At 35.3% G+C, this 23,938-nt stretch overlaps 1 long non-coding RNA gene across 2 annotated transcripts in view; it reads left to right on the forward strand.

Annotated features, from left to right (window-relative positions):
* The window catches only part of LOC131195916 (uncharacterized), a 32,675-nt gene extending 12,665 nt beyond the window's left edge, over positions 1-20,010 (forward strand). For both annotated transcript variants that reach the window (XR_009154576.1, XR_009154577.1), the window contains exons 3-4: positions 17,955-18,105; positions 19,821-20,010. This is a non-coding gene — a long non-coding RNA (uncharacterized LOC131195916). The remainder of the gene's footprint in view (positions 1-17,954; positions 18,106-19,820) is intronic.
* Positions 20,011-23,938: the final 3,928 nt, after the last annotated feature.

The following is a 23,938-nucleotide window of genomic DNA, read 5'->3' on the forward strand; positions in this document are numbered from 1 at the left end:
TACATGGAGAAATCCCATTGGAGGGAATGGCAGAGTCCTGAATAAGGATCTATGGGGCCTTACATGCTGCCCCCCTAAGAGAAACAGGTTATGTTATTCAACATCATCTTCCTTCCCAAAGGTAAAGGTAGGCTGGAACCATTTGGAATCGATTGGCCACCTAAGGTAGAGGATGCAATGTCTCCTTGCTTGAACCCAAACCCAAACCTGCCTTCCTTGGATAGTTGTCAATAGGTAAAATTGCAAAAATTATATCTATATGGATATTAAATCATTTTTTCCATCTTGATCAAGACTGTATATTCAATTGTAATGTATGGCTTTCTCGCAGATAACATTCTTCATGATGATTCCTTTGACAGATTCAACAGATTACATTTCTTTTGTCCACCGTGTACTGATGAAAGATAATACTCCTTCAAATTAGCATTGTGTTCAGAAATGCTGAAGGAGAATTCTCAGACTTTTAGGAAATCAGGAAAACAATTAGCATTTTTGAGCTTTTGAAGTAGGAACACCGCTGTGCATGCAAGAGATCTTCAAGACAGTGATCATTCTGTTCCTTACTAATACTTTGATTTTGCAGTAGTGGCAAATAACTGTGCATCATCCACCATAATAGCCTTTTCCTTCAGGTACAGAACTCATGGTAACAGAGAATGAAATGAACTGTCCTTCCTTGTGTATAAACATGTCCAGAAAATACTGTGAAGTTCAACAAAAGGGTTTAATCTCTTTGCCAAATATTTCATGTCTTCTTCATGAACCAACTTAACTTCTTGCAGGAAATACAAGTATTTTTTTTTCTTTTCTTTCTCTCTTTTCTCTTTCAGACAGTTTCTTTACAAACTCTAACTTTTGTTGATATTCAATCAGCATTTAAGATGCTCAGCTGAGAGTTGCAGGAGGCAGGGCCATCTTAACAGCATTATGGGCCCCGGGCAAACAAATAAACAAATGAAACTGCAAATATAAGTACAAATATACTTTTACTTATCTCTCAAAAATGGCATCATATTATTCTTCTTTCTATAATTTATCTTACATAATCATCAAATCTATGAATCAAGACATTCTTCAAGTCAGGTAAGACTTCATATGTACTTTCCTTTCAAGATCCACTAGGTTCCAGGTTGATAATAAAGGAGATATTCTCCTTCACTTTAGCCTTGCAGCCTAACCTTCCCCATGCTTTTCTTTCCTTCTCTGTAGAATACAGAAATTGCTTTCACCTTAGAAGTCTCTGATTTACCCTGTTTGGGATGAACTTTCCTAAACTTCAGAGCAGCCATATGAAAATCTAATTTGTTGGCATTGTTAGAGTTCACTAAATTTCCCTTAGCAGCTAGTCTTTGACTCTTATTTTAAATTTTAAACTCTTCAGTCATCCATTTACAGCTATAGTTCCTCCAACCCAACTTGACAAAGGGTTTTCTTTGTTAAATCTTTGGCTGCTTCTTTGGCAAGGTCTTTGTAAAATGTGTACTCTTGAAACAGGTTGGGTAGGTAGAAATATAGACACCTGGTTCCCGCTGCAGAATTTTTTTTTATTTGCATTTATATCCCGCCCTTCTCCGAAGACTCAGGGTGGCTTACACTATATTAGCAATAGTCTTCATTCTATTTGCATATTTATATACAAAGTCAACTTATTGCCCCCAACAACCTGGGTCCTCATTTACCTACCTTATAAAGGATGGAAGGCTGAGTCAACCTTGGGCCTGGTGGGACTAGAACCTGCAGTAATTGCAGGCAGCTGCTGTTAATAACAGACTGCATTAGCAGCCTGAGCCACAGAGGCCAGAATTGTTGTTTAATTAAGCTTATATGTAATTTATAATCCATAACAGATTCTCTGGTTGATGAAACTGGTTTGCCATCTCCATGTATTCAAACAATTATACAGCATCTTTCTGATCCCTTCATCAGCCTGAGAAATGTCTCTAGAAGAAGACATGAGAATAGCAAGAGACCTGTCCCTTTTCATTTATATAACATCTGCCTCTTCTTGTTTAATGGATCTTCCTTGATTCCTTCCTTCAAAAACAAGTGGTGAAATCTTCTGTACTCTGGGGTTCTTGTCGTCAGTTATAATTGAAAATTATTAGTAATAGAAAGAAAAATTGCTAGCAATCATATAGAATCAACTGTATGATGGCTTTTAAAATTTCTCCTTGGAAATGAATGAGGTGATCTACAGACTACAGAGATCATAGACAGATTAATGCCAGTTGCTAGAATCAGTAAATAAATTATATAAATCTTGGATATTGAGGCTGTTGAGGAAAGGAAAGAAGCAAACATTTTACAAGGCCACAATGTATGAAAGTAAGTTTGAATGACTACCCTTATCAAAAATTTTCAAAAATTTTTAAAAAAGATATTAACAAATAATTCCCTCAACACTGTCAAACTATTTACTAAGTCTGCACTACTATTAATCTTGTCATCGTTCCCATCACCCATCTCCTCCCACTTATGACTGTATGACTGTATGACTGTATGACTGGCATCCTTACGATTTACATTGACTGTTTCCTAATATGATTTGATTACTTATTTGTACCCTATGACTATCATTAAGTGTTGTACCTTATGATTCTTGATGAACGTATCTTTTCTTTTATGTACACTGAGACCATATGCACCAAGACAAATTCCTTGTGTGTCCAATCACACTTTGCCAATAAAGAATTCTATTTTGTTCCGTTCCGTTCCATTCCGTTCCATTCCGTTCCATTCCATTCCATTCCATTCCATTCCATTCTATTCCATTCTATTCTATTCTATTCTATTCTATTCTATTCTATTCTATTCTATTTTTAAGACTCTGCTTGCCAGACAGAGGACATGAAGACAGAAAAGAGGACATCCCCTTTTGTTGGACATCAGGGAACCTAAGATTTATAGACATGGAAGTGTGATGATGATGTACATTATCCCATAATATTGCAGTTACTAATGTTCCCACTTGTAGTAGCGCAAGCTTCTGCTTCAACAAAAATGAGATTTATTGCTTACATTTTGGGGAGGAGACGAAACAGAAGCATGTAAACCAGTTTAACAAAATTCTGATAGCAGTTCTATTAAACTGTAGCCCTAAACACATTTCTGTTCCTACACTGTTTTGCCCAGTAGTAGTTTTTTTTTAAAAATCATTCTAAGTCATTTGCTGAATCTGGAGGACAGCATGAAGCTGCTCACCACCTTTCTCCTTGTGGGCCTTCTAGCTCTTTGGATGGGATTCCCCTCTACAACCAGGAACGACATCCCAACAGGTGAGACATAAAAGTAGCTATCTGGTGAAGAGAGATGATGGAGGAAAGAGAAGGAAGCCTGACCGAGTTTTATTCTTTCATCTTTACTTTTAAATTGTCTCTTTGATATAGCTGATTGAATATTAATTTATATAGCTTTTACTACCATTATTATCATGGAAAATATGCTAATTTATTCTAAACAAACTATTAATACAGATTGATTTTACACTGGAAATGTGCATCTTCAACTTATTGTGAGAAAATGAAGGTTATATTTAAAAAGGTTGCCATCTACAGATGCAGCTGATATGTGTCTAGTATGGCTATGCAGTACAATTTAATGTAGTCTTTATATTATTCAACCAATTCATAATTCTGTCAGAGACTTCAAACTTAGCATAGCCATACTAGACACATATCAGCTGCATCTGTAGATGGCAACCTTTTAATATAACTTCATTCTCACAATAAGTTGAAGATGCACATTCCAGTGTAAAATCAATCTGTATTGATATCATAATACTTGCAAAGAAATAAGAACAATAAAGAAATCCAAAGTTGAGATTGATCACTTAACCAACTCCGAGAAGTTGGTTAGCTTTTGGAGAAAATTACAATTCACTTTGTTAAAGTTTGTAGATGTTGCATTAGATAGTGTTGAAAGCAAGGTGGGAATGAACAGTCTCTATTGCTGAAGGGTGAAAACAAGGTTGCTTTGTTCATGAAGCTGCCGAGCCATACAGCCAATTGTGTTAACCCTTCGTAAAGCTCTAAACATTTCTGTTCCTACACTGTTTTGCCCAGTAGTAGTTTTTTTTTTTTAAATCATTCTAAGTCATTTGCTGAATCTGGAGGACAGCATGAAGCTGCTCACCACCTTTCTCCTTGTGGGCCTTCTAGCTCTTTGGATGGGATTCCCCTCTACAACCAGGAACGACATCCCAACAGGTGAGACATAAAAGTAGCTATCTGGTGAAGAGAGATGATGGAGGAAAGAGAAGGAAGCCTGACCGAGTTTTATTCTTTCATCTTTACTTTTAAATTGTCTCTTTGATATAGCTGATTGAATATTAATTTATATAGCTTTTACTACCATTATTATCATGGAAAATATGCTAATTTATTCTAAACAAACTATTAATACAGATTGATTTTACACTGGAAATCTGCATCTTCAACTTATTGTGAGAAAATGAAGGTTATATTTAAAAAGGTTGCCATCTACAGATGCAGCTGATATGTGTCTAGTATGGCTATGCAGTACAATTTAATGTAGTCTTTATATTATTCAACCAATTCATAATTCTGTCAGAGACTTCAAACTTAGCATAGCCATACTAGACACATATCAGCTGCATCTGTAGATGGCAACCTTTTTAAATATAACCTTCATTTTCTCACAATAAGTTGAAGATGCACATTTCCAGTGTAAAATCAATCTGTATTAATATCATAATACTTGCAAAGAAATAAGAACAATAAAGAAATCCAAAGTTGAGATTGATCACTTAACCAACTCCGAGAAGTTGGTTAGCTTTTGGAGAAAATTACAATTCACTTTGTTAAAGTTTGTAGATGTTGCATTAGATAGTGTTGAAAGCAAGGTGGGAATGAACAGTCTCTATTGCTGAAGGGTGAAAACAAGGTTGCTTTGTTCATGAAGCTGCCGAGCCATACAGCCAATTGTGTTAACCCTTCGTAAAGCTCTAAACATTTCACCATGTTCCCGAACCTGGGTTGCCACATGGGCCAAGGGCAGAAGTGGGTTTCAGCAGGTTCTGACCAGTTCTGGAGAACCGGTAGTGGAATTTTTTTATATATAAAAACTTTTTTATTTTCTTATACACATATTGTAAATGTACATTTTCTTATTCATAGATAATCATACATATTCTCTCCAAAGAAAGTACAAAAATAAAACATTTTAATTGCATTTGGAGTTGCTCTTCTACCCTTTCTTTCCCTCCATTTTACAACAAACCTTCTTCTCCTCTTTTCCCTGCCTCCTTCTTCTCCTTTCCTACCTTCTTCCTTCTCCTCTCCCTCCTCATACCTACTTCCCCTTCCTCTCCCCCATTCCTCTCCTCTTTCCCTCCTTTCTCACCTTCTCTCCTACTCTTATCCCCTAACTTATCTTCCTCTCCTTCTCCTTTCCTCGATCCCTCTCTCTCCTTCACCTCCTCTTTCAAACCCTCTATTCCTATCTTCTTTCTTTCTTCTTTGTTGTATGATATTTCCCTTATTTGGTAACCAAGCAACTCCAATCTTCTGATATTATATATTTTCTTTTCAGTTTCTTTTCTGTTTTACCCAATCTATCATTTCATAATTGTACATTTATATTTATAATCTTCCCTCCTCCCCCCCCACATCCCCCTTTTCCATTTACTCTGGCGATATCTGGATTTCTGTTTCTTCATTGTTGTTTCCCTCATTTAATTTCCATTTATTAACATTGTTTATCTACCTATTGTCTTTTATTTCTATCTCTTTTCTAGCCATACATAGAATCTTTCCCATGTCTTGAATTACACCGATTCCTCTTTATCTTTTACTCTTAAAGTTAATCTATTCATTTCCGCACAGTTTAAAATCTTTTTTATTACTTCACCTTCTGATGGGATTCTCTCTAACTTCCAATTCTGCGCAAATACAATTCTTGCTGCTGTTATTACATGTATAATTAAATACATTTCTTCTTTGCTATATCTTTCTGGCAAAATACCCAATAAGAAAATCTCTGGCTTTAATTCTATAGATTTTTGTAGCATTTCCTTTAACCATGTCTGTATTCTAAACCAATAGTTTTTTGCTTCTGTACATGTCCACCACATATGGTAATATGATCCCGGCAAATGCAAGCATTTCCAACATTTAGCTGATTTATCTTTAAACATTTTTGCTAGCCTTTCTGATGGCATGTGCCATCTATAAAACATTTTATATAAATTTTCTTTATATGCAGTTGCCATTGTCAATTTATAATTCCTTTCCCATAATTGTTGCCATTTCTCTAATTCTATTGCATAACGAAATTTTTTCGCCCGTGTTATCATTGTCTCTTTTACTTCTTCATCTTCTAATCTAACTTGCAATAAGTAATTATACAATCTTTTAATAATTTTTTCATCCTTTCCAGTCAATATCTGGTCCAACTCTGATTCCCCCAAATTGAAACCATATTGTTTCAAGTCCTTATCATATCTTGATTGTATTTGCAATTTTGCATACCAATCAATCTCAATCCCTTGTTTTTCTAATTCTTGCTTCTGTTTTAACTGTCCCTTCTCAGTTAAAATGCCTTTATAACGTACAATATTGTTCATGTTGATCATATTCGGATGTGTCAACGCTTCTATTGTTGAAAGCCAGATTGGTATTTCCATATAATGTTTTTCTTTCACTTTCTCCCATACTGTTAACAAGCCATTCCTTACACAATGTCTCTGGAAACATCCATGTATCCTATTTTTGCCATACTATAAGAAAGCGCGCCAACCTAATTGCAAATCATGTCCTTCCAAAGTCAATAGCTTTGTATTTCTCAATAATATCGATTCTTTAACCCAGGTTAACATCGCTGCTTGGTGATGAAGTTCCCAGTTTGGTAGACCAAATCCTCCTCTAGTCTTAGAGTCTTGAAGCAATTTGATATTAATTCTTGCTTTTTTTCCTTGCCATATATATTTCGACATCATTTTATTCAAATTCTCAAAATATTTCTTCTCCAATTTTATCGGAATTGTTTGAAAGAAAAACAAAATTCTTGGCAATACATTCATTTTAATTAATGCTATTCTTCCCATTAACAATAATTGCATATTTTTCCAAATCTATTTCAATTTGGTTCCTCAGTTTGTAGTAGTTATCTTCCTTCAATGTAATGCATCTTGAAGTTAATTGAATGCCCAAATACCTCACTTTCTTCAATATTTGAATATCTAAATTCTGCTTCTTGTGTTTTTCTCTCATATTTTTAAATATAATTTTGGTTTTGTCTTTATTTATTTTCAATCCAGCTAGTTCTCCATATTCCTCTATTTGTTGCATTAGCTTTAGGCCCATTTCCATTGGTTCTTCCATAATGAATATTAAATCATCCACAAATGTTTGTAGCTTCTATTCTTCTCTTTTAATTTTCATTCCTTTTATTTCTTTATCTTGTCTTATTTTTCTATTTAAAACTTCTAACATCAAAATAAATAACAATGGGGATAACGGACATCCTTGTCTAGTTCCTTTTCTGATATCTACTTTTTCTGTCATTTCACCATTTATTATTACCTTTGCTGATTGGTCTTTATATATATTCTTAACCATGTTTACAAATCTATCCTCAAAGTCCACCTTTTATAATTGTGTGGTCATAAATTGCCAATTCACATTATCAAATGCCTTCTGCACATCTAAAAATAGCAACGCCATTTGTTTTTCTGAATGTGCTTCATAATATTCCAATGTTTCCTATATAATTCGTATATTATCTCTAATTTGTCTTTTAGGCAAAAAACCATTTTGATCTGAATGTATAAATTCATTCAGCAACCTCTTTCTGCCGTAATTGATACAAATATTTTATAATCTGCATTTAGTAGTGAAATTGGTCTATAATTCTTTATTTGTTGCAAGTCTGATTCTTCTTTTGATATAAGGGTTATATATGCCTCCATCCATGACTTCGGAGCTTTGGCTTCTATTAATAAATCATTAAATACTTATAACATTTTATCACTTAGTACATTTTGCAATTCTTTATATAATTCATCTGGTCCCAAGGTTTTTCCATTCTTCTGTCTTTTAATCCCCTCTATCAATTCCATCATTGATATTCTTTCTTCTAGTGCTTTTTTGAATTCTTCTGGTATTTTAGGAATCATTGCTTTTTCCAAATATTGATCTATTTTCCCTTCTGGTATCTGTTCTTGTTAGTATAATTTCTTGTAATATTCCTCAATTATTTTTTTTCTTTTCCTCATTTTGATAACTTTCCATCTTGGTCTAATAATTGAGTTATCAATTTCTTTCTTTTTCCTTTTTCATTTTATATGCCAACCATCTTCTGGTTTATTTGCATTTTCAAAAAAGTTTTGCTTTTTTAATTTTATTTTTCTTGCCAAATCTTCATTTTCAATTAAGTTCAATTAATGTTTTTTCAAGTCCATTAGGTTTTTAATTTTTTTATCTTGTGGATTTTTTTGTAAATCTTTCTCTAATTTCTTATATTCTTCCTCTATTTCCCTTTGTGTTTTTTTATTTTTTATGTTGCTTTCTAATATGAACTTCTTGTAAACATATAATTTCTAATTTTAACTTCTCTAATTTATTAAATATCTTCCTTCTTTTTATTGCTGAATTTAATCCGTTTATATTCAAACAAGGGGAAAAGCAAAAAAGCAAAAAGCAAAACAAACAGCTTAGTCCAAATAGTTTACAGAAATTTTCGTTCTTCTTTTTCCCCTCCTTCTGTTATAAAATCACACGACCACTTCTTATCAAAAACTTCTTGCCATTTCCCAAAACAATATCCAAGGTCATTCTGCTTTCATCTTCTTCTGTACAGTACTCCTATTTAATTTCTCTGTCACCACTAGATGGCACTGCAGTTTATTTAAAATGCTTTTGAATATAACAATAAGCTTTTCTTCTTTCCACTTTAAGCTTCCAACTCCGAAATTCTAATTTTTAAATAACAATTCTTTAGCCATGCAAAATCTCTTGTATGTATCCTAATATCCAAGCGAAATGTTGGAGGTGTGATTGTGATGATGCTACATATTTTCATATTTGGTGGACTTGCAAGAAAATTAAGGTCTTTTGGATAAGAATTTGGTGGATTATTCAAAATGTACTGAAGAAGAAGATAAAGTTCCTGCCACAATTTTTCCTTTTGGGAATTATAACGGATTGTACAGGGATTGAGACTAAATTGATTCTGAATTTAATAACAGCAGCAAGACTGTTGATTGGACAATACTGGAAGAAAGAAGAGATACCTACAATAGAAGAATGGATATTGAAAGTTATTAATTTGGCTGAGATGGCTAAAATCTCAGCGTTTTTAAAAGACAATACGCAGGAAAGATATTTAATTGAATGGAAAAAATGGATTGATTATCTACAAAGCAGATATCAGATTAAGAAATATCAGATTGCCTTTGAATAATTAGAAAGTTATTTTATGTAATGGGGAGGGGGTTGGGAGATGAAAAGCTTTGGATGTGGTTATTTGGATTGGAAGGGAAAATTTTATTCTATGTTTGGTTTATGTATAACAATACCTTGTGATTGACCCGGGAAGCCGGGGGAGGGAGGGGGGAAGGGGTTTTTTGGGAGGGAGGGGGGAAAAAAGGGGGGAAAATGTTTTTGTTTTTTAAAACTCTTTCAATAAAAAAAAAAATCTCTTTGTCCAATCTTTCAATTCATTAAATTAATTTTTCAATTTGCTGTAATTAGTCTTTATTAATGGCTTCCGCTTTTTCGCCATTGTTCCGGAAGTGGGGAGTCTTATTTCTCTGCCTCCCTTCTCCTCCTTGCCATAACTTTTCAAAAAGTTTTTTAAAGTTTGAGAGATGAAAATATAAAAGGAATCTTGTTTTCAAGACTTCAGTTTCTCACCCAGTCTTGCTCTCCTTTTCTTTCCTTCTTCCGTGTGGCTGCCCCGGCTTTTGACAGCTCCTAATGGCTGTCTTTCCTCTCCCCTGGGTTGGAGGCTGATGCCGGCGCTCCAGGGAATTTGCAACTTCCTGTTCGCACCAGCCTGCACCTCTGTTCTTCGCTGTCTCTATGGGACAGCTATGATCCACTGGGGATCCCCTAAACAGCTGGGATATGTGCTCTTCCCGAGCTCCAGAATCCACACTGTGGAGCCACGATGCTGTCCATGCCCAGTCTAGTGGAAATTCTGAGTAGTTCGGAGAACCAGTAGTAAAAATTCTGTCTGGCCCCTCCCCCATCTATTCTTTGCCTCCCAGGTCCCAGGAGAAAATAGGGATTTTGCAGTAACCTTCCCCTGCCATGCCCACCAAGCCATGCCCACCAAGCCATGCCATGTTATGCCCACCAAACCACACCCAAAGAACCGATAGTAAAGAATTTTGAAACCCACCACTGACCAAGGGCCCTGGCTCCAGACAACATTGTTAAAGGACCAGATACCTTGTTATGGTGTGTAGTTTGAATTTGATGTTTTAATGTTCTATACTGTTTTTTATGGTTTTACTGTTTTTTATGGTTTTAAATTGTTTTTTTAATTTTTAATAATAATATATTTTTTAATCTGCAAGCTACTCAGAGTCATTTACTGAGATGGATACCTATAGAAATCAATAAAATAAATAAATAAGATAAGATAAGATAATAAAATAATGATACCTAAAGCTTTAAGTGAAATTTGCAGTGGGAAGCCTGAAAAAGTCAGTGGATTGAATTGGTCTTTGAAACAAAGAAGAAAAAGCAGTCAACAAGTTAAGCTAAACATTACACTATTTGTTGTTTTAACCAATCAGTCATATCCAACTCTTGGCAACATGGCAAGTGCTCTCTATGGTACCCTGTCAAGCACAGCTTCTTTCACTTGTTGGGTGTTCATCTTTGTCTGTTATCATGCCAACGTGTTCTTTGTTTACCTCTTCTTTTTGTTCCACTAACCATTCTTAGCATCACTGACTTTTCCATTCATATAATATATACGATAATGATATGATATGATATATGATGATTATGATATGGAATGATATTATTTCATACATGACATATATGATGTATGATATCATATCATATGATCTATACAACGTTTTGTCTCTGTTTCTGCTCTGCCATAGTCAGACCATCCAAATGAACCTAAACCAGGGGTGTGCCAGGTAATGAGTGTTGGACAGATTATGGTTGTGACAAAACCCAGAAATGTTGTTACTCTTGTTGTGCAATGCGCTGTGTGGACCCAGAATAAGAAGCTCCGGGATTCAGGTAGTACTTTCTTCTCAAGGGTGCTCTGGGTTCCATATTATCATAGTCTTGATGAAAAAGGAAATATCCTCCATGCTCCCTTCTCTTTAGCCCTGTAGCCTAATCTTCTCCCCAATCTTTCCTTTCTTTCTTTCTTAGGTGAATATAGGTATTGCTTTCACTCCACCTGCCTTTGATTCCTTTGCTTCAGATTAGCTACCAGAAACTTGGATCAACCACATGCAAACCTAATTTGCTGGCATTGTTGCACTTCATCAATCTTCCTGTAGCAGCTGGTCTTTACCACTTATTTTAAGTTCTTCAGCCATCCATTGACAACTAGGGTTCCTCCAACCTAGGCTGACAGAAGTTTCTCTTTATTACATCATTTGGCTGCTTCCTTGATGCTGTCTCCAGCAAAACGTTTCTTCTTGAACTAGTTTGGTAATGAGAAACATAGATTAGCTACTTTTTTTTATTTCATTTTGTCACAACAGTATATACAATCATCAACATAAACAATAACCCATCATGAGAGAAAAAATATATATAAATAAAAGTATAAGTAAAAGTATGCATATAATATTATAATGAAGGGAACAATAGGACAGGAACTGTAGGCACTTTTGTGCTCTTGTGCACGCCCCTTATAGTCCTCTTAGGAATGGGGTGAGGTCGATAGTAGACAGTTTTTGGTTGAAGATTTTGGGGTTTTGAGTAGAGACTATAGAGTCAGGTAGTGAGTTCCAAGCGTTAACAACTCTGTTACAAAAGTCATATTTTCTGCAATCAAGTTTGAAGCGATTGACATTAAGTTTGAATCTATTGTTTGCTCTTGTATTGTTGCAATTGAAGCTGAAGTAGTCTTTAACAGGAAGGATATTACAATAGATGATTTTGTGTGTTAAACACAGACCATGTCGGAGTCAGCAGAGTTCTAAGTTTTCTAATCCCAGGATTTCAAGCCTGGTGGTATAAGGTATTTTGTTGTTTTTGGAAGAGCGAAGAACTCTTCTAGTAAAATATTTCTGGATGCGTTCGATAGTATTAATGTCAGAGATGTGGTATGGGTTCCAGATGGATGAGCTGTATTCAAGAATAGGTCTGGCAAATGTTTTGTATGCTCTGGTTAGTAGTGTAGAGTTTTGGAAAAGAAGCTACGTAAAATTAGGCTTACAACTCTTAGAGCTTTTTTTGCTATGTAGTTGCAGTGGGCTTTGGCATTTAGGTCATTTGATATGAAAACTCCAAGGTCTTTGACAGGGAGGGGATCATCAGTAAGGTAATGTCCATCAAGCTTGTACTTGATGTTAGGGTTCTTTTTACCAATATGTAAAACTGAGCATTTGCTGGTTGATATTTGAAGTTGCCAAGTTTTAAACCAATCGGAAACAAAGTCAAGGTCATCTTGAAGGGTAGAAGTATTGTTAGTGGTATTGAATAGTTTGACGTCATCAGCGAAGAGAACACAATAACTTGAGATAAGGTCACAGAGATCATTTATGTATAGTATGAAGAGTGTTGGTCCCAGAACACTACCTTGGGGAACGCCACTTTTGATATATACTTCTGCATTGTTGTTTGTTTAAAATTAACATCTAATTTATAATCCATTAACAGGCTTCTCTATTGATGAAAGTGATTTGACAACTCCATGTAAATCACAACGATTTTACAGCATCTTCTGATCCCTTCATCAGCCTCAGAAGTGTTTGTTGATCAAGAAATTAGAACAGCAAGATATTTGCTACTCTGTTTTACTCCTGATTATTTCAGAGAACTTTTCCTTCCTTCCTTCCTTCCTTCCTTCCTTCCTTCCGGTACAGCATATTATAATGATAATGAAATATTATGAAAAATGAAGAAAGATGATTCATTGTAATGGAAATTGTTGTTTCTCTGTCATAAATAAAATTAGCAAATTTCAGTTTTCAGTTCTTTATTTACCTACAGAATACATCTTGATAATCTCTAGTAGACAAAATTTAATTACAATATTTGCCCTAAGAAGAAAATCTATCCATGGCAGAATAGATTCCACTAAACTGTGAGCTTGGTCTCATATTTTGGTATGACCAAGTGGGAAAAATTGAGAGCTTAAAAAAATGCTTTTAAATGTTACATTGTTAACAGAAGTTTTGTAGTTTAACATTGCTCTTGTTTAACCTGTTAACTATTCTTTCTTTATATATATATAATGTACGTATGACAGGTCAAATTGGGTTTCAGATAGATGTAGAAGTTTATAAAGTTTTCAAAAGGGAAAATATTATTCTTGAAATATATTGGTCAGTGTTCAGCTAAGTGGATAATATGTATTTTTGCTAATCAATTTTTAAAATGTTTTTAAATAAAATAAAAATTTTAAAGGCTCACATTTTAAGCAGACACCTACAACACCATGCCCTAAAATTGTAATTTTGCCCAGAACCATATTAGGATTGATAATATCAAAAGTCCCCAAGAGATCTAAGGAAAGCTGCACTCCAAGCACCTAAGTTACAATTTAGGTCATTCACAAGAGCAACCATATATACTTCCATCCCTTGCTTCAGTTTGAACCATGATGGAAAGGACTTTAACTCATTCATTTCCATCCTCCTTTCAATCAGCTCTTCCCCAGTTAATCCTGTTTCTCTTCAAATCACACTTATTTTCCAAACTGCATATCACCTCCTGTTGTCCTCATCAGGTCCAGGAAAGTTTGCTTATATCCTTTAGAAATGTTATAATATTCCAAACTGCATTTGGGGAATTTTGAATGTTATTACCAAAATAAAAATGGGAACTATTAACTACAAGGACTGTGGGTGGATCGTTACTACAGTATGTTGTTTGGTTCTTCCAACTAGATCTCGCATTAGAATGTAGGACAGAAGAATTGCTTTGCTTCAAATGTTGAATAGGAAAGGAAAGGGACAAGAAATTGCTAACAGTCTGAAAGTGAAATGAGCTAACCACGTTATTGCTCAAAGAAACTATCAGTTAACCACAAACTGAAAAGAAAGTTAATTAGAAAAATCCACTTGGTATATCCACGCCTCAAAGCCAAGTCCAAACATATAGATTATATATACCATATGCAGAAGACCCTATACATATTGTTATGACCCAGGTCACCTAGGAGAGGCAGGCTTCAATAGAGCCCCTTATTGCTCTGTTAAATGGCACAACAAACTGCCCTCCAATAGCCAGTAAGGCTCTACCCCACACTTCCCAGAAAGCAGCCACCCACAGATGCACAAACAATAGCCAGTAAGCAACAAACCAATTTGAAAGGCAGAGAGGAAGTCCAAAGACAAGGTGCAAGTTCATGGGGCAAGGTCCAGAGTCAAGGTCCACTCAGCAAGGCAAGTCCATGAGGGGAAAAGGCAAGTCTGCAGGGCAAGTTTGGCTTTCTACCAAGTTTTTAGCTACTTCAAGACCTTCCAAGAAACTAGATGATAAATTTGTGGATCAAAATTCTCTGACAAATCAATCCTGTCATCTTCCACATCCCATTACCCCCTTCAAAAAAGGGCCTCTGGTGGCTCAACGGACTAAGTCTGTCTGTTATTAACACAGCTGCTTGCAATTACTGCAAGTTTAAGTCCCACCAGGCCCAAGGTTGACTCAGCCTCCCATCCTTTATAAGGTAGGTAAAATGAGGACCCAGGTTGTTGGGGGCAATTAAGTTGACTTTGTATATAATATACAAATGGATGAAGACTATTGCTTAACACATTGTAAGCCACCCTGAGTCTTCGGAGAAGGGCGGGATATAAATTCAAATTTTTTAAAAAAAGGTTCATCCATTATTTCAGGCCATTGAACCCTCATGCAAGAAAGTTCATATCTTGATAAAGCTTTCCACGCATTCTGTAATATAGGAACAGAAGCTTCATTTTGAGCACTTTCTACTTTGAGAATATTCATTTAGATTCTTTCCAATCAAAGTACTGGAAGTGATCATTATTCAGAGACGGAAAAACTTCTTGCGATAATGTAAAATCGACCATGATCGACCATGATCGACCATGATCATTTTTCAAATTTCACCCATTGTATCGTGTGATTTACAGTGATCATAGAATTGAAGAATCAAAAAATATATTAAATAAGTTATATTTTGGCTGTCTGATCTGTTGTTAGATGAGGGAAAGAAAGAAGCAGACAATTTACAAGGTCACAATACACAAAAGTTTGAGTGACTACTTTTGTAAAAAAAAACTTCCATTAAATAAAACAACCCACAAAGGCTGGACAATATAGACAGAGGTCATGAGATGAAAAAGGAGGACATCTCCTGCTTTTCCTGGGGGTGAGGGAACCCCTGGTCTCAGGACAGGGAAGGGTGAATATAGTCTATACCACACCAGAATCTTGCAGTTATGGATGAAGCCACCAGTTCACTTAACACAGCATATATTCTTTGGAAATTAGACCAAGGCAATTGCTTAAGTTTGGGGTGGGGTGGGGTGAAACTATATAAAGATCTTTTGCAACACTATTGATTGTAGTTAAGTGCAACTATATTCCTTAGAACATCTCTGTTTATGTATTGGCTTTTCTCGGTTATAGTTCTTGATTATTATTAATTTTTCCTGAACCTGAAGGACAACATAAAGCTGCTGACTATATTTCCCTTGCAATTTGCGATTTGGATGGAAGTCCCCTCCATAATTGGAAGGGACTTCCAAAGAAGTAAGACATAAAACCTGCTGTTTTATGTGAGAAGACAGGATGAAGGAAAGAACAGGAAGTCTTATTGGTTTTTATGCCTACATATTTATTGAAATATCATCTATTTTCTGTGTACGATTGAATATTGATTTCGGTGTTGCTGCATTTATTACAATTATTGTTATCATAGGAAACCTATTAACATACATGTTTGATTTGATTTGATTTGCATATATAATTTGCATATATATGTAAATGTTTGTATTTTGTTGGGGATGCTCTTCATACAATGTACTGTGGTCCTTATAGTACTCAACAAACCTGTGGACTTTCAGAGTTTTTCCATTTGCCCAATAGAAATTGTTTTAAGACACATCAGTTCAACTCACAACTATGTTGGGAATTTCAAACTCAATGTACTTTATGCTATACATATTAACTACATCTGTAGATGGCAACATTTTCAAACGTCTCTATTTTCTTTCAGTAAGTTGAAGATGCACATTTCCATTATAAAAATAATTCACATTAATTTTACCACCCTTGAAAGGAATTAAATAAAAATGAAAGAATTATAAAGCTGAGATTAGTTACTTAACTTACCCCACATTTGTTGTTGTGAGCATCTTTTTTACATCTAGTGCATTGGAGGCTTTTCAGGTCAGAGAAAATTACAATTCATTTCACTTTTTCAAAGTTTATAAGTGTTGTGTGAGAAAAGAATGAAGAACACGCTAAATTGCTGAAACTGTATATAAATTTATATATACATATATATAAATTCATATAAACTGTATATAAATTTCATATAAAAAATAATTGCTACCAACCTGCCTTCCATTGAGGACCTGTATACTGCACGAATCAAGAAGAGGGCCGTGAAAATATTTACAGACTCCTCGCATCCAGGACATAAACTGTTTCAACTCCTACCCTCAAAACAACGCTATAGAGCACTGCACACCAGAACAACTAGACACAAGAACTGTTTTTTCCCGAAGGCCATCACTCTGCTAAACAAATAATTCCATCAACACTGTCAAACTATTTACTGAATCTGCACTACTATTAATCTTCTCATAGTTCCCATCACCAATCTCTTTCCATTTATGACTGTATGACTATAACTTGTTGCTGGCAATCCTTATAATTTATATTGATATATTGACCATTAATTGTGTTGTAAATGTTGTACCTTGAAGAACGTATCTTTTTTTTTTTATGTACACTGAGAGCATATGCACCAAGACAAATTCCTTGTGTGTCCAATCACACTTGGCAAATAAAATTTTTTATTTTATTCTATTCTATTCTAACTGCTGAAGCAAAGAGCAAGCTACTTTTACCCATGGATAGCAACAGGTCATGTCATTCAGCCATCTCCCTCTGCATTTTGTTAGCATAGATTTCAGTCAGAAGCCTGAAAAAGTATGGGGATTAGATTGGCCTTTGTAAGGAAGATAGGGTTAGGAATTCCACAGAGAATGTGTTGAACAATAGCTGTTTCCTGCTGTTCAATGCTAACTGTGACGCTTATGTGAGCCAGAAATGCTTTCTAAGTATCAAAGAAAAAAATCACATTCTAAATAAAAAATAAGGTATTTAATCAATAAAATAGTAGTTGTACCACAGGAACTCAGGAAGGAGAAATTGGCCAAAGCTTCCCTTCTCAGAAATCTTTTTTGAGGTAGCTCTGAAAATGTGCAAGAAACACAGAAGCTAATTAATCTCCTCTTTGTTAGTCTCCAATAAAATAAGCATAGCTCATCTTCTTAACAAATTTTAGTAATTTTGCCATTGATAATGTTGGCTTTTGGCTGCTAATTATGTGTTCCTAATGCAGGTAATTCTCTTTTAGCAACTCTCTTGATAAGCAAAGCAGTCCCCAAATGCAACAGTGATTGTCCTTCAGCTTCCCTTTGTTTTGCAAATCTGCAAAATCATAAATGCAGGGCTTAGTCATTATTTTTTCATCATACTAGTAACTGTGCTTAATCACTAAAGAAACCAGTTGACAAATGACTACTACCTATACATTATATTTTAAGATTAACCACCGTTGTTCTGCATTATTCTCCGCTATTGCAGGAAAGCAAAGTCCACAGAAGCCGGGGGAGTGTCCAAAGGGTTTTCGCAAATGTGGTCGTCCTACACCTAATCAGTGCGAGAGAGATGATGATTGCAGAGAAAGGCAGAAGTGTTGTTACATTTGTTGTGCACTGCGCTGTGTAAAGCCAAGGTAAGAAGTTCTTAGACTCAGGTAGTACTTCATATGCATATTTCTCATGGACAATCTTGGTTCATCTTCTTTGTAACAGCCTCCATGTTTCTTTCACTTTAGCCTTCTACCCACATTCTTTCCTTTTTTTTCTGTGGGGAATATAGCTATTGCTTTCACCTTGCCTGCCTCTGATTCCCCCTGCTGCGGGTACTGCACAACCTAATTTGTTGGTATCGTTATATTTCACTAAAATTCCCACATAAAGCTGGCCCTTGACTCTTAGTTTAAATTCTTTAGCAAGCCATTTACAACTAGAATCCTCCAAAGCAACTTGACAGATAATTTTATTGTATCATTTGGCTTTGGCTTCTTTGACAACTTCTCCAGCAAAATGTGTACCGTAGTCTTGAAACTAGTTTGGTTGTTAGAAATATGATCCTCATGTAGTGACTTCTGGAGTGTTGTTTACTTAAGTTTTAACATGTTATTTCTAACCCATAACAGGTTTCCTGGTTAATGAAAATGGTTTCAACAATATGAAAGCATCTTTCTGATCCCTTCATAAGCCTCAAAAATGTCTCTCGAACAAGAGATGAGAAGAGCAAGATATCTGCCACAATGCTTTACTCCTTGCTGTTTCAGGGAACTTTTCTTTCTGTCTCTTTCTGTGAATTTCCCACTTTCTGTCTTACAGCTTGCTATTATATATATATATATTCAATGGATAATCAATGGATAATGAAAAATGAATAAAACTGTATGTGATTTTCATTACAATGCCAATGATTATTTCCCTATTATAAATAAATAAATAAAGTTATTTATATTTCACTTTTCAATTCTTCCTTTATTTATCTGCAGAACGTCATCTTGGTTATTTTTAATCATTTTTTAAAAAGACAATAAAATCATGACAGAATAGATTTTATTGAACTGTGATGTTAATCTCACAATTCCGTACCTCAAAGAAAGAAAATCTTAGGCTTGTGTGGGGAAAAGAATTACAGTATAAATAGACAGTTGTAATACTGTGCCCTGAATTCCCAAATTACACTAGAACTGATATTATTTAAAGTCCTTAAGAGAGCTAATATGACAAGGAAAGCTACACTCCAACCACATAAGTTGTAGCTGAAATCCTCCACAATATTAATCACATATGCCTCCACCCAATGCTTCAGATCGTTTCCTGACTGAAAGGGTTCTACATCAGGGGTCTCCAACCTTGGTCCCTTTAAGACTTGTGGACTTCAATTCCCAGAGTTCCTCAGCCAGCTTTTTCTCTGGGAGTTGAAGTCCACAAGTCTTAAAGGGACCAAGGTTGAGACCTGTTCTACAATTCACTTTAGCCTTCTACCCACATTCTTTCCTTTTTTTTCTGTGGGGAATATAGCTATTGCTTTCACCTTGCCTGCCTCTGATTCCCCCTGCTGCGGGTACTGCCAAACCTAATTTGTTGGTATCGTTATATTTCACTAAAATTCCTATATAAAGCCAGTCCTTGACTCTTAGTTTAAATTCTTTAGCAAGCCATTTACAACTAGAATCCTCCAAGGCAACTTGACAGATAATTTTATTGTATCATTTGGCTTTGGCTTCTTTGACAACTTCTCCAGCAAAATGTGTACCGTAGTCTTGAAACTAGTTTGGTTGTTAGAAATATGATCCTCATGTAGTGACTTCTGGAGCGTTGTTTACTTAAGTTTTAACATGTTATTTCTAACCCATAACAGGTTTCCCAGTTAATGAAAATGGTTTGATGGTTCAATGTATTCAACAATATGAAAGCATCTTTCTGATCCCTTCATAAGCCTCAAAAATGTCTCTCGAACAAGAGATGAGAAGAGCAAGATATCTGCCACAATGCTTTACTCCTTGTTGTTTTAGGGAACTTTTCTTTCTGTCTCTTTCTGTGAATTTCCCACTTTCTGTCTTACAGCTTGCTATTATATATATATATATTCAATGGATAATCAATGGATAATGAAAAATGAATAAAACTGTATGTGATTTTCATTACAATGCCAATGATTATTTCCCTATTATAAATAAAGTTACTTTTGCAAATTTCACTTTTCAATTCTTTCTTTATTTATCTGCAGAACGTCATCTTGGTTATTTTTAATCATTTTTTAAAAAGACAATAAAATCATGACAGAATAGATTTTATTGAACTGTGATGTTAATCTCACAATTCCGTACCTCAAAGAAAGAAAATCTTAGGCTTGTGTGGGGAAAAGAATTACAGTATAAATAGACAGTTGTAATACTGTGCCCTGAATTCCCAAATTACACTAGAACTGATATTATTTAAAGTCCTTAAGAGAGCTAATATGACAAGGAAAGCTACACTCCAACCACATAAGTTGTAGCTGAAATCCTCCACAATATTAATCACATATGCCTCCACCCAATGCTTCAGATCGTTTCCTGACTGAAAGGGTTCTACATCAGGGGTCTCCAACCTTGGTCCCTTTAAGACTTGTGGACTTCAATTCCCAGAGTTCCTCAGCCAGCTTTTTCTCTGGGAGTTGAAGTCCACAAGTCTTAAAGGGACCAAGGTTGGAGACCCCTGTTCTACACAATCCATTTTATCCCTCCTTTCAGTCAGGTTAGATTGTCCTGATTCTCTTCTAATATAACATTTCTGAATCTAATATCACCTCATTTCAGCATCCTCAGGATAAGGAAGGTTTGTTAACATCCTATGTGAAGCTTATGACATTTGAAACTGGATTGTGTTTGAAGATTCTGAATGTCCAAAGTAAATATGGGAAACAATTAACCATAAGGAGTGTAGGCAGATTCTTACTTCGTCGATTGATTCTTCTAACTGGACCTCCCATCAGAATGTAGGAGACAAGAACTGCTTTGCTTGAGCTGTTGAATGGAAAAGGTAACAGGATATTGCTGATGGAGTGAATGTGAAATAACCTAACCACATTACAATTTCTAGAAAGTGCCAGTTAACCACAAACTGTCAAGAGACCTAATAAGAAAAAAATAGCCATTTGGGCCATCAATTTATTTATTTCATTTTATTTATTTATTAATTTGTCAAGAACGTATTAGGTAATAAGTATAAACATAGATTGGATACATAAAATAGATACAAATAGAAGAAACATTAGGACAGGGATGGTAGGAACACTGGTGCTCTTATGCATGCCCCTTACAGACCTCTGTTAAATTTAAATAATCGAAGGGGCCAGATTAAAGGTAATTACTGGAATCAGGAAATAAATTACATAAATCTTGGCTCTTGAGTCTGTTGACTCAATGAATGATTAAAATGCAGACATTTTACAAGGCCACTATATATGAAAGTTTGAATGACTCCTCTTATCAAAAAGGTTCAACATTTTTTTTAAAAGGATATTATTTGATTTTTAGATTCTGCTTGCCAAACAGAGGACAAGAGAGAGGACATCTCCTTTTTGTTCAACGTCAGGGAACCTAACGTTTACAGATATGGAAGGGTGTTCATGATCTGGACTATCCCATAATACTGCAGTTACTAATATTCCCACCTTTTGTAGACAAAGCTCCAAGAAAAATGAGAAGAATTGCTTTGTTTGAGGGGAGGAGACAAAATAGGAAGCATACAAACCTGTTTGACAAAACTCTGATAGCAGTTCTGTGCGACTGTAGCCCTAACCACATTTCTGTTCATACACTGCTTTGCCCAGCAGTAGTTTTTTTATCATTCTAAGTCGTTTGCTGAATCTGAAGGACAGCATGAAGCTGCTCAGTACCTTTCTCCTTGTGGGCCTTCTAGCTCTTTGGATGGGATTCCCCTCTACAACTGGGAGCCACCCCCCAACAGGTGAGACATAAAAGTGCTGTTTGGTGAACAGGAGGAAAGAGAAGGAAGCCTGACCGAGTTTTATGCTTTCATCTTTACTTTTAAATTGTCTCTTTGATGTAGCTGATTGAATATTAATTTATTTAGCTTTTACTACCATTATTATCATGGGAAATATGCTGATTTATTCTAAACTGTAATGCAGTACAATTTAGTGTAGTCTTTATATTATTCAACCAATCTGTGAACCTTGATAGTTTTTCCATATATCTATCTATCCAGTAGAATTTGTTTTAAGCCATGTCAGGCCAAGTTATGATTCTGTCACAGACTTCAACCTTAGCACATTAGCTAAAGATATTAGCTACATCTGTAGATGGCAATCTTTTAAAATATAATTTCATTCAGTTTTATTCATTTCTCTCAATAAATTGATAATGCACATTTCCAGTGCAAAATCAATCTATATTAATTTTATTACACTTGAATAGAAATACAAATGATGATGAAATCTAAAGTTGAGATCGATCACTTAACCCACCTACACATTGGTTGCTCTGAGCACTTTTTTTGCATATTGCACAATTTATTTTGTTAAGGCTTTTAGGTGTTGCATCAGATAAGGAAGAAACAAAAAACAAACTATATTGCTGAAGGGTGATGACAAAGTGGCTTTGTTTATTGCTGCTGACCAATACAAGCTTTTGTAAAGCTCTGAACGCTGAGCCTGGGGCACCACATGCACCAAGTGCCCTGGCTCGTAGCAACATGGCTAAGGGGCCAGTTACCTTGCTATGGTGTGTAATTTGAATTAGAATAAAATAAAATAATGAAATCTAAAGCTTTAAGTAAAATTTGCACTGGGAAGCCTGAAAAAGTCAGGGGATTGTATTGGTCTTTGAAAGAAAGATGTAATTAGAAATTTTACAAGAAGGTTTTGATCCATTTCTGACAGGAAATTTCCTGCTGCTCCTTATCAACTTCACCCATCATTCCTCTAAAGTGGGTAGCATTGAATCTTTCTCTCTGCATATAATAAATTTGTGACAGTTATCATCTATTGAAATAACCTTCCCTGGCTCTTTTCCAATTGTTTATCCATTAATCCTAAAAGAAGAAGGTTCTGGCATCAATTAGGAAGAAGGAATTGTTCAGAATTTCCCTTCTCAGAGGTGTAAGTCTCACAGTGGATAGAAATCCTTTCTGAGTAGCTCTGAATGTGTGGGACAAAAATAGAGGATAATTATCTCCTCTTTGTTAGTCCCCAGGAAAATATGTTCAGCTCTTTTTTTCAGCAACCTTGGGTAATAATTTTGTTGTTGAAACTATGGGGTTTTTGGCTGCTAATTAAATATGTACCTAATACAAATAGTCTTTGCTGAGCAACTATAATTGGGACCATCAGTTTGGTTGATAAGCAAAACAAGCACTAAGTCAAATTTGCTTTTAAACTTTTTTTTAATTTTATTTTGTCACAACAGTATACACAAGCATCAACATAAAACAACAACACATCATATAAACATATATATGAGCAAAAGTATGCAAAAACTATATTAATTTGATATAATGAAAGGAAACAATAGGACAGGAACGGTAGGCACTTTTGTGCTCTTATGCATTTTTGTCAGCATTTTTTTGCTTTACAGCATTTTTTTGCTTTACAGACTTGTGAGGGTAGTAAATGATATTGGAGACTCTCTCTCCCAACTTAAGAGTCACAGGCTCAAGCGCTCTTGCCACCAAGTGACAGCAACATCAGGAAGGAGTATAAAAAGCTGAAGAAGTATCACTGCCTGAAGGAAAAACTGGAGAGAATGTGGATAGTAGAGGCCAAAGTGATCAATGGAAGGACAGAACCCTCAAACTCCCAGGCCTCTTACCCATATGGGTAAAAGCCATGGATGGATGGATAGATAGATAGATGGATGGGATGGGATGGTATAGGATGGTATTGGTGGATAGTTGGATAGATGGATAGATGGATAGACAGACAGACAAGAGAAAGATACATACTGATTCCACTTTCTACCCCCTGTACTGTCC

Source organism: Ahaetulla prasina, chromosome 3 (genome assembly GCF_028640845.1).
Source record: "Ahaetulla prasina isolate Xishuangbanna chromosome 3, ASM2864084v1, whole genome shotgun sequence".
NCBI lineage: Eukaryota > Metazoa > Chordata > Lepidosauria > Squamata > Colubridae > Ahaetulla > Ahaetulla prasina.